This window comes from Heterodontus francisci, chromosome 34 (genome assembly GCF_036365525.1).
Source record: "Heterodontus francisci isolate sHetFra1 chromosome 34, sHetFra1.hap1, whole genome shotgun sequence".
Classification (NCBI taxonomy): Eukaryota; Metazoa; Chordata; class Chondrichthyes; order Heterodontiformes; family Heterodontidae; genus Heterodontus; species Heterodontus francisci.
Genome location: NC_090404.1, coordinates 9,686,348 through 9,692,347, shown reverse-complemented (window position 1 = coordinate 9,692,347; position 6,000 = coordinate 9,686,348). Strand labels below are relative to the sequence as shown.

Here is a 6,000-nt window from a genome sequence, read left to right as displayed (position 1 = left end):
CCCTGAAGGTGGCAAGGTAGATAGAGTGGTGAAGAAGGCATATGGAATACTTTCCTTTATTGGCCAAGGTATAGAATACAAAAGCAGGGATGTCATGCTGGAACTGTATAAAACACTGGTTAGGCCACAGTTGGAGTACTGCATACAGTTCTGGTCACCACATTACAGAATAGACATAATTGTTCTGGAGAGAGTACAGAGGAGTTTTACAAGAATGTTGCCAGGGCTTGAAAGTTGCAGCTTTAAGGAAAGATTGGATAGGCCAGGGTTGTTTTCCTTGGAACAGAGGACACTGAGGGGTGACTTAATTGAGGTGTACAAAATTATGAGGGGCCTAGATAGAGTAGACAGGAAGGACCTGTTTCCCCTAGCGGAGAGGCCAATTACCAGGAGGCATACACTTAAGGTGATTGGTAGATGGATTAGAGGGGACATGAGGAAACCCTTTTCGCCCGGAGGGTGGTGGATGTCTGGAATTCACTGCCAGGAAGGGTGGTGGAGGCAGAAACCCTCAATTCTTTAAAAATATACCTGGACATGCACCTGAAGTGCTGTAAATGGCAAAGCTATGGACCAGGTGCTGGAAGGTGGGATTAGATTGGGCAGCTAGTTTTTTTGACCGGCGCAGACACAGCAGGCTGAATGGCCTCTTTCTGTGCCACAATTTTTCTTATGGTTCTATTGTTCTAGCCTATCAAGCCCTTTCAGAATCTTGTATGTCTCAATTAGATCGCCTCTCATTCTTCTAAACTCCAGAGAATATAGGCTCAATTTACTCAGCCTTTCATCATAGGACAACCCCCTCATCCCAGGGACCAATTTAGTAAATCTTCCCTGCACTGCCTCCAGTACAAGTATATCCTATCTTAAATGTGGAGACCAAAACTGCACACAGTATTCCAGGTGCGATCTCACCAAAGCCCTGTACAGTTTTAGTAAGACTTCTTTATTCCTGTACTCCAATCCCCTTGCAATAAAGGCCAACATGCCATTTGCCTTCCTAATAGCCTGCTGCAACTGCATGTTAACTTTGTGCGTTCCTTATACGAGTACCCCCAAGTCTCTCTGAACATCAACACTTACCAGTTTCACACCTTTTAAAAAACATTCTGCTTTTCTATTTTTACGACCAAAGTGAAGAACTTCACACTTCCCAACATTATACTCCATTTGTCATCTTGTTGCCCACTCACTTAATCTGTCTATATCTCTTTGCAGCCTCTTTACATCTTCTCCGCAGCTTATCTTTCCACTGAGTTTCTTGTCATCAGAAAACGTAGATACATTACTCTCTGTCTCTTCATCCAAGTCATTAATATAGAGTGTAGCTGAGGCCTCACCACTGGTCCTTGCGGCACCCCACAATTCACTGCCTGCCATTTGTGCTCACTCTCTGCTTTTTGTCTGTTAACCAATCCTCTATCCACGATAATATATTACCCCCAACACAATGAGTCCTTATCTTGCCTATTAATCTTTTATGTGACACCTTATCGAATGCCTTTTGAAAATCCAGGTATACTACACCGACTGATTCCCCTTTAGCTACCCTGCTGGTGACATACTCAAAAAATTCGAATAAATTTGTCAAACAGGATCTCTCTTCAGCAAAAGCCAGATCTAACTAGTGATTCATAAAGGTTTGGATAACCTCATTGCCTTTCTACCTTTTCCTTAGATTTATAAAGACAAGGATTGTGTAGGCTTTTTAGACAGCTTTATCACTTCACTGAATCGTTCCGGTGCAGAAGGAGGCCGAATCCATTGAGTCTGCATCGACTGCACGCGGGAGCAATGCTCTCAGTTCCATTGCCCCATTGCATAAAACACACTTCCCTAACCGGGAAACGAACCCAGGCCGCGGCAGTAAAAGCGCAGAATCCTAACCACTAGACCACCAAAGATTTGTGGCTAGCAGTTTCAAAGATTTGTCTACATATACCTGTAAAGCACTCTGATCCCACAGTATATTATTTTGCTTCTTCTGAATCTTACTTCCAAAATACATCTTGGTTTTATTAACCCAGCTGCTGTCACCGCACTCTCTGCCTCAGCCCCTGCCGGCCGCGTATGCTCAGCTCACACCGCCCACCCGGCTGATTGACACCGGCCCCGGACCAATAGGAAGAGCAGGGGCGGGACAGGAACCCCCGCCCCCGAAACCAGTCGGAGAGTTCGAGTGGCGTGACTTACGGCATTGACCAAGAGGGTCCCTCATTCGTCCTCCAGCTTCGCCCCCTCTTTCTATTGGTCCGGAGCCCCGTCAATTCCCCGGGCATTGTGAGCTGACAGGTGAAAGGTGGGAGCGGGTGACTGACGCCCCCCCCCCCCCCCAAGGGCGCGGCCCCAAGCCTGAATGTTTCCCTTTTGAATGCTCCAATTGAACTTGCCTCCACCACACTCTCAGGCAGTGCATTCCAGACCTGAACCACTCACTGCGTGAAAAAGGTTTTCCTCATGTTGCCATTGCTTTTTTTTTGCTTTAAATCTGCCCCCTCTCGATTCTTTAAGGGAGTGGGAACAGTTTCTCTCCACAAACATTGTCCCGAGCCCACATGATATTGAATACTTTTGTCAAATTACCTCTCAGCCTTGTCTTCTTCAAGGAAAATAGCCCCAATCTATCACCATAATTGAAGTTCCTCATCCTGGAACCATTGTTTTCTGCAATCTCTCCAATGCTTTCACAACGTTCTTTAAATGCGGCGCCCAGAACTGGAAGCAATACTCCAGCTGAGGCCGAACTCGTGTCTTGTTCAAGTTCAACATAACATCCTTGCTCTTGTACTCTGTTCCCCTGCTAATAAAGTCAAGGATACTGTATGCTTTATTTGCCGTTCTCTCAACCTTCCTGCCACCTGCGCATATAGAGCAGTTTCTGAAGCACATGGGGTTGTGGGTAATCCGGCAGCCATTCGACATAAAGTCTCAGTGAATCTTTATTGAATCTGGGGAAGTGAAGATGAGATTCTGCTACCATATGAGTTGTAATATAATAAAGATGAAGTTCCATTTCCTACCTTCCACACATTGTGATAATGGAGTTGTTGAAAATCAATCTCAATCAATAAGTCTGTAACAGACCAAGACACTGTTGTTCTGCTCTGCTTTGCATTTTAATAGGAATTACCAGATGCTTGTGCCACTGTGTGCTTTTGCTGTGGACAATAACGCCATCAGTCTTTTCTGTTGATCTTGTGCAGAGAGGCTGGTGTAGATAGAAGGTACAGTCTGAGCAGGAGTGACAATGGAATATTCTTGTGTCATAGTTTAGTAAGATCTGATCAGTTTCCAAGTGAGTGCGTTTGTACAAATGTAACTCAAATAGACACAGCTTGTGTCATAGTTTAGTGAGATCAGATCACTTACCAAGTCTGTGAGTATTTATAAATGTGACTCAGATTGCATCACTGTGGCTTAGTTGATAGCACCCTTGTCTTTAAGTCATATGTTTTTGGGCTCAAGTCTCACTCCAGGCTTGAGCACAAAAATCAAGGCCGGCACTGCATTGCAGTGCTGAGGGAGTGCTGGCTTTCAGATCAGATGTTGAACCGAGGCCTGTCTGCCTCCGTAGAGCAAGGTACTGAGGACACAGTCTTGATACACTCGGACTTTTGTGTTCCGTGTCAGTGCGCCATTTTCCCACACTTTCTTGGCCAGTCTGGACATAGCAGCAGATGCCTTTCCCATGCGCTTGTTGATTTCTGCATCGAGAGACAGGTTACTGGTGATAGTTAAGCCTAGGTAGGCGAACTCTTGAACCACTTCCAGAACGAGGCCGCCGATATTGATGGATGGAGCATTTCTGACGTCCTGTCCCATGATGTTCGTTTTCTTGAGACTGATGGTTAGGCCAAATTCATTGCACAATTCACTGCCTGCCATTTATGCTCACACTCTTTGCTTTTTGTCTGTTAGCCAATCCTCTATCCACGCTAATATATTAACCCAACACCGTGAGTCCTTATCTCTTGCCTATTAATCTTTTATGTGGCACCTTATCGAATGCCTTTTGAAAATCCAGGTATACATCATCTACTGATTCCACTTTATCTACCCTACTGGTTACATACTCAAAAAAATTCTACAAGATTTGTCAAATAGGATCTCTCTTCAGCAAAATCCAGATCTAACTAGTGATTCATCGAACCTCATTGCCTTTGTACCCTCTGCTTCGATTTATAAAGCCAAGGATTGTGTGAATTTTTCAGACTACTTTTTCACTTAAGAGCAACGCACTCAGTTCCATTGCCCCAATGCATAAGACACACCTCCCTGACCGGGAATCGAACCCGGGCCGCGGCGGTGAAAGCGCCGAATCCTAACCACTAGACCACCAGGAAAGAGGTGACAGCTTGCTTAACGATTTGTCCCACACTTTCTTGGCCAGTCTGGACATAGCAGCAGATGCCTTTCCCATGTGCTTGTTGATTTCTGCTTCGAGAGAGAGGTTACTGGTGATAGTTGAGCCTAGGTTGGTGAACTCTTGAACCACTTCCAGAACGAGGCCGCCGATATTGATGGATGGAGCATTTCTGACGTCCTGTCCCATGATGTTCGTTTTCTTGAGGCTGATGGCTCGGCCAAATTCATTGCACAATTCACTGCCTGCCATTTATGCTCTCACTCTTTGCTTTTTGTCTGTTAGCCAATCCTCTATCCACGCTAATATATTAACCCAACACCATGAGTCCTTAGCTCTTGCCTATTAATCTTTTATGTGGTGCCTTATCGAGTGCCTTTTGAAAATCCAGGTATACAACATCTACTGATTCCACTTTATCTACCCTACTGGTTACATACTCAAAAAAATTCTACAAGATTTGTCAAACAGGATCTCTCTTCAGCAAAATCCAGATCTAACTAGTGATTCATAGAGGCTCATATAACCTCATTGCCTTTGTACCCTCTGCTTCGATTGAAAAAGACAAGGATTGTGTAGGCTTTTTGGACAGCTTTATCACTGAAGAGCAATGCACTCAGTTCCATTGCCCAATTGCATAAAACACACTTCCCTGACCGGGAATCGAACCCGGGCCGCGGCGGTGAGAGCGCCAAATCCTAACCACTAGACCACCAGGGAAGAGTCGACAGTATATTTAAAGATTTGTCTACATATACCTGTAAAGCACTCAGATACCACAGAAGATCATTTTGCCTTTCCTCAATCTTCCTTCCAAAATACATCTTGGTTTTATTAACCCAGCTGCTGTCACCGCGCTCTCTGCCTCAGCCCCTGCCGGCCGCGCATGCTCAACTTACACCGCCCACCCGGCTGATTGACACCAGCCGCGGACCAATAGAAAGTGCAGGGGCGGGACAGGAACCCCCCGCCCCCGAAACCAGTCGGAGAGTTCGAGTGGCGTGACTTACCGCATTGACCAAGAGGGTCCCTCATTCGTCCTCCAGCTTCGCCCCCTCTTTCTATTGGTCCGGAGCCCCGTCAATTCCCCGGGCATTGTGAGCTGACAGGTGAAAGGTGGGAGCGGGTGACTGACGCCCCCCCCCCAGGGGGCGGGGTTTATAAATACAGAGCGCGGCCACAAGCCTGAATGTTTCCCTTTTGAATGCTCCAATTGAACTTGCCTCCACCTCACTCTCAGGCAGTGCATTCCAGACCTGAACCACTCACTGCGTGAAAAAGGTTTTCCTCATGTTGCCATTGCTTTTTTTTTTGCTTTAAATCTGCCCCCTCTCGATTCTTTAAGGGAGTGGGAACAGTTTCTCTCCACAAACATTGTCCCGAGCCCACATGATATTGAATACTTTTGTCAAATTACCTCTCAGCCTTGTCTTCTTCAAGGAAAATAGCCCCAATCTATCACCATAATTGAAGTTCCTCATCCTGGAACCATTGTTTTCTGCAATCTCTCCAATGCTTTCACAACGTTCTTTAAATGCGGCGCCCAGAACTGGAAGCAATACTCCAGCTGAGGCCGAACTCGTGTCTTGTTCAAGTTCAACATAACATCCTTGCTCTTGTACTCTGTTCCCCTGCTA

General features: G+C 45.9%; 2 non-coding genes across 2 annotated transcripts; both read right to left on the bottom strand.

The window, feature by feature from the left end:
- Positions 1 to 4,271: 4,271 nt before the first annotated feature.
- trnae-uuc (transfer RNA glutamic acid (anticodon UUC)) lies at positions 4,272 to 4,343 on the bottom strand. Its single transcript has one exon. It is a non-coding gene; the product is annotated as a tRNA-Glu (tRNA).
- Positions 4,344 to 5,011: 668 nt separating this feature from the next.
- Positions 5,012 to 5,083, bottom strand: trnae-cuc (transfer RNA glutamic acid (anticodon CUC)). Its single transcript has one exon. It is a non-coding gene; the product is annotated as a tRNA-Glu (tRNA).
- Positions 5,084 to 6,000: the final 917 nt, after the last annotated feature.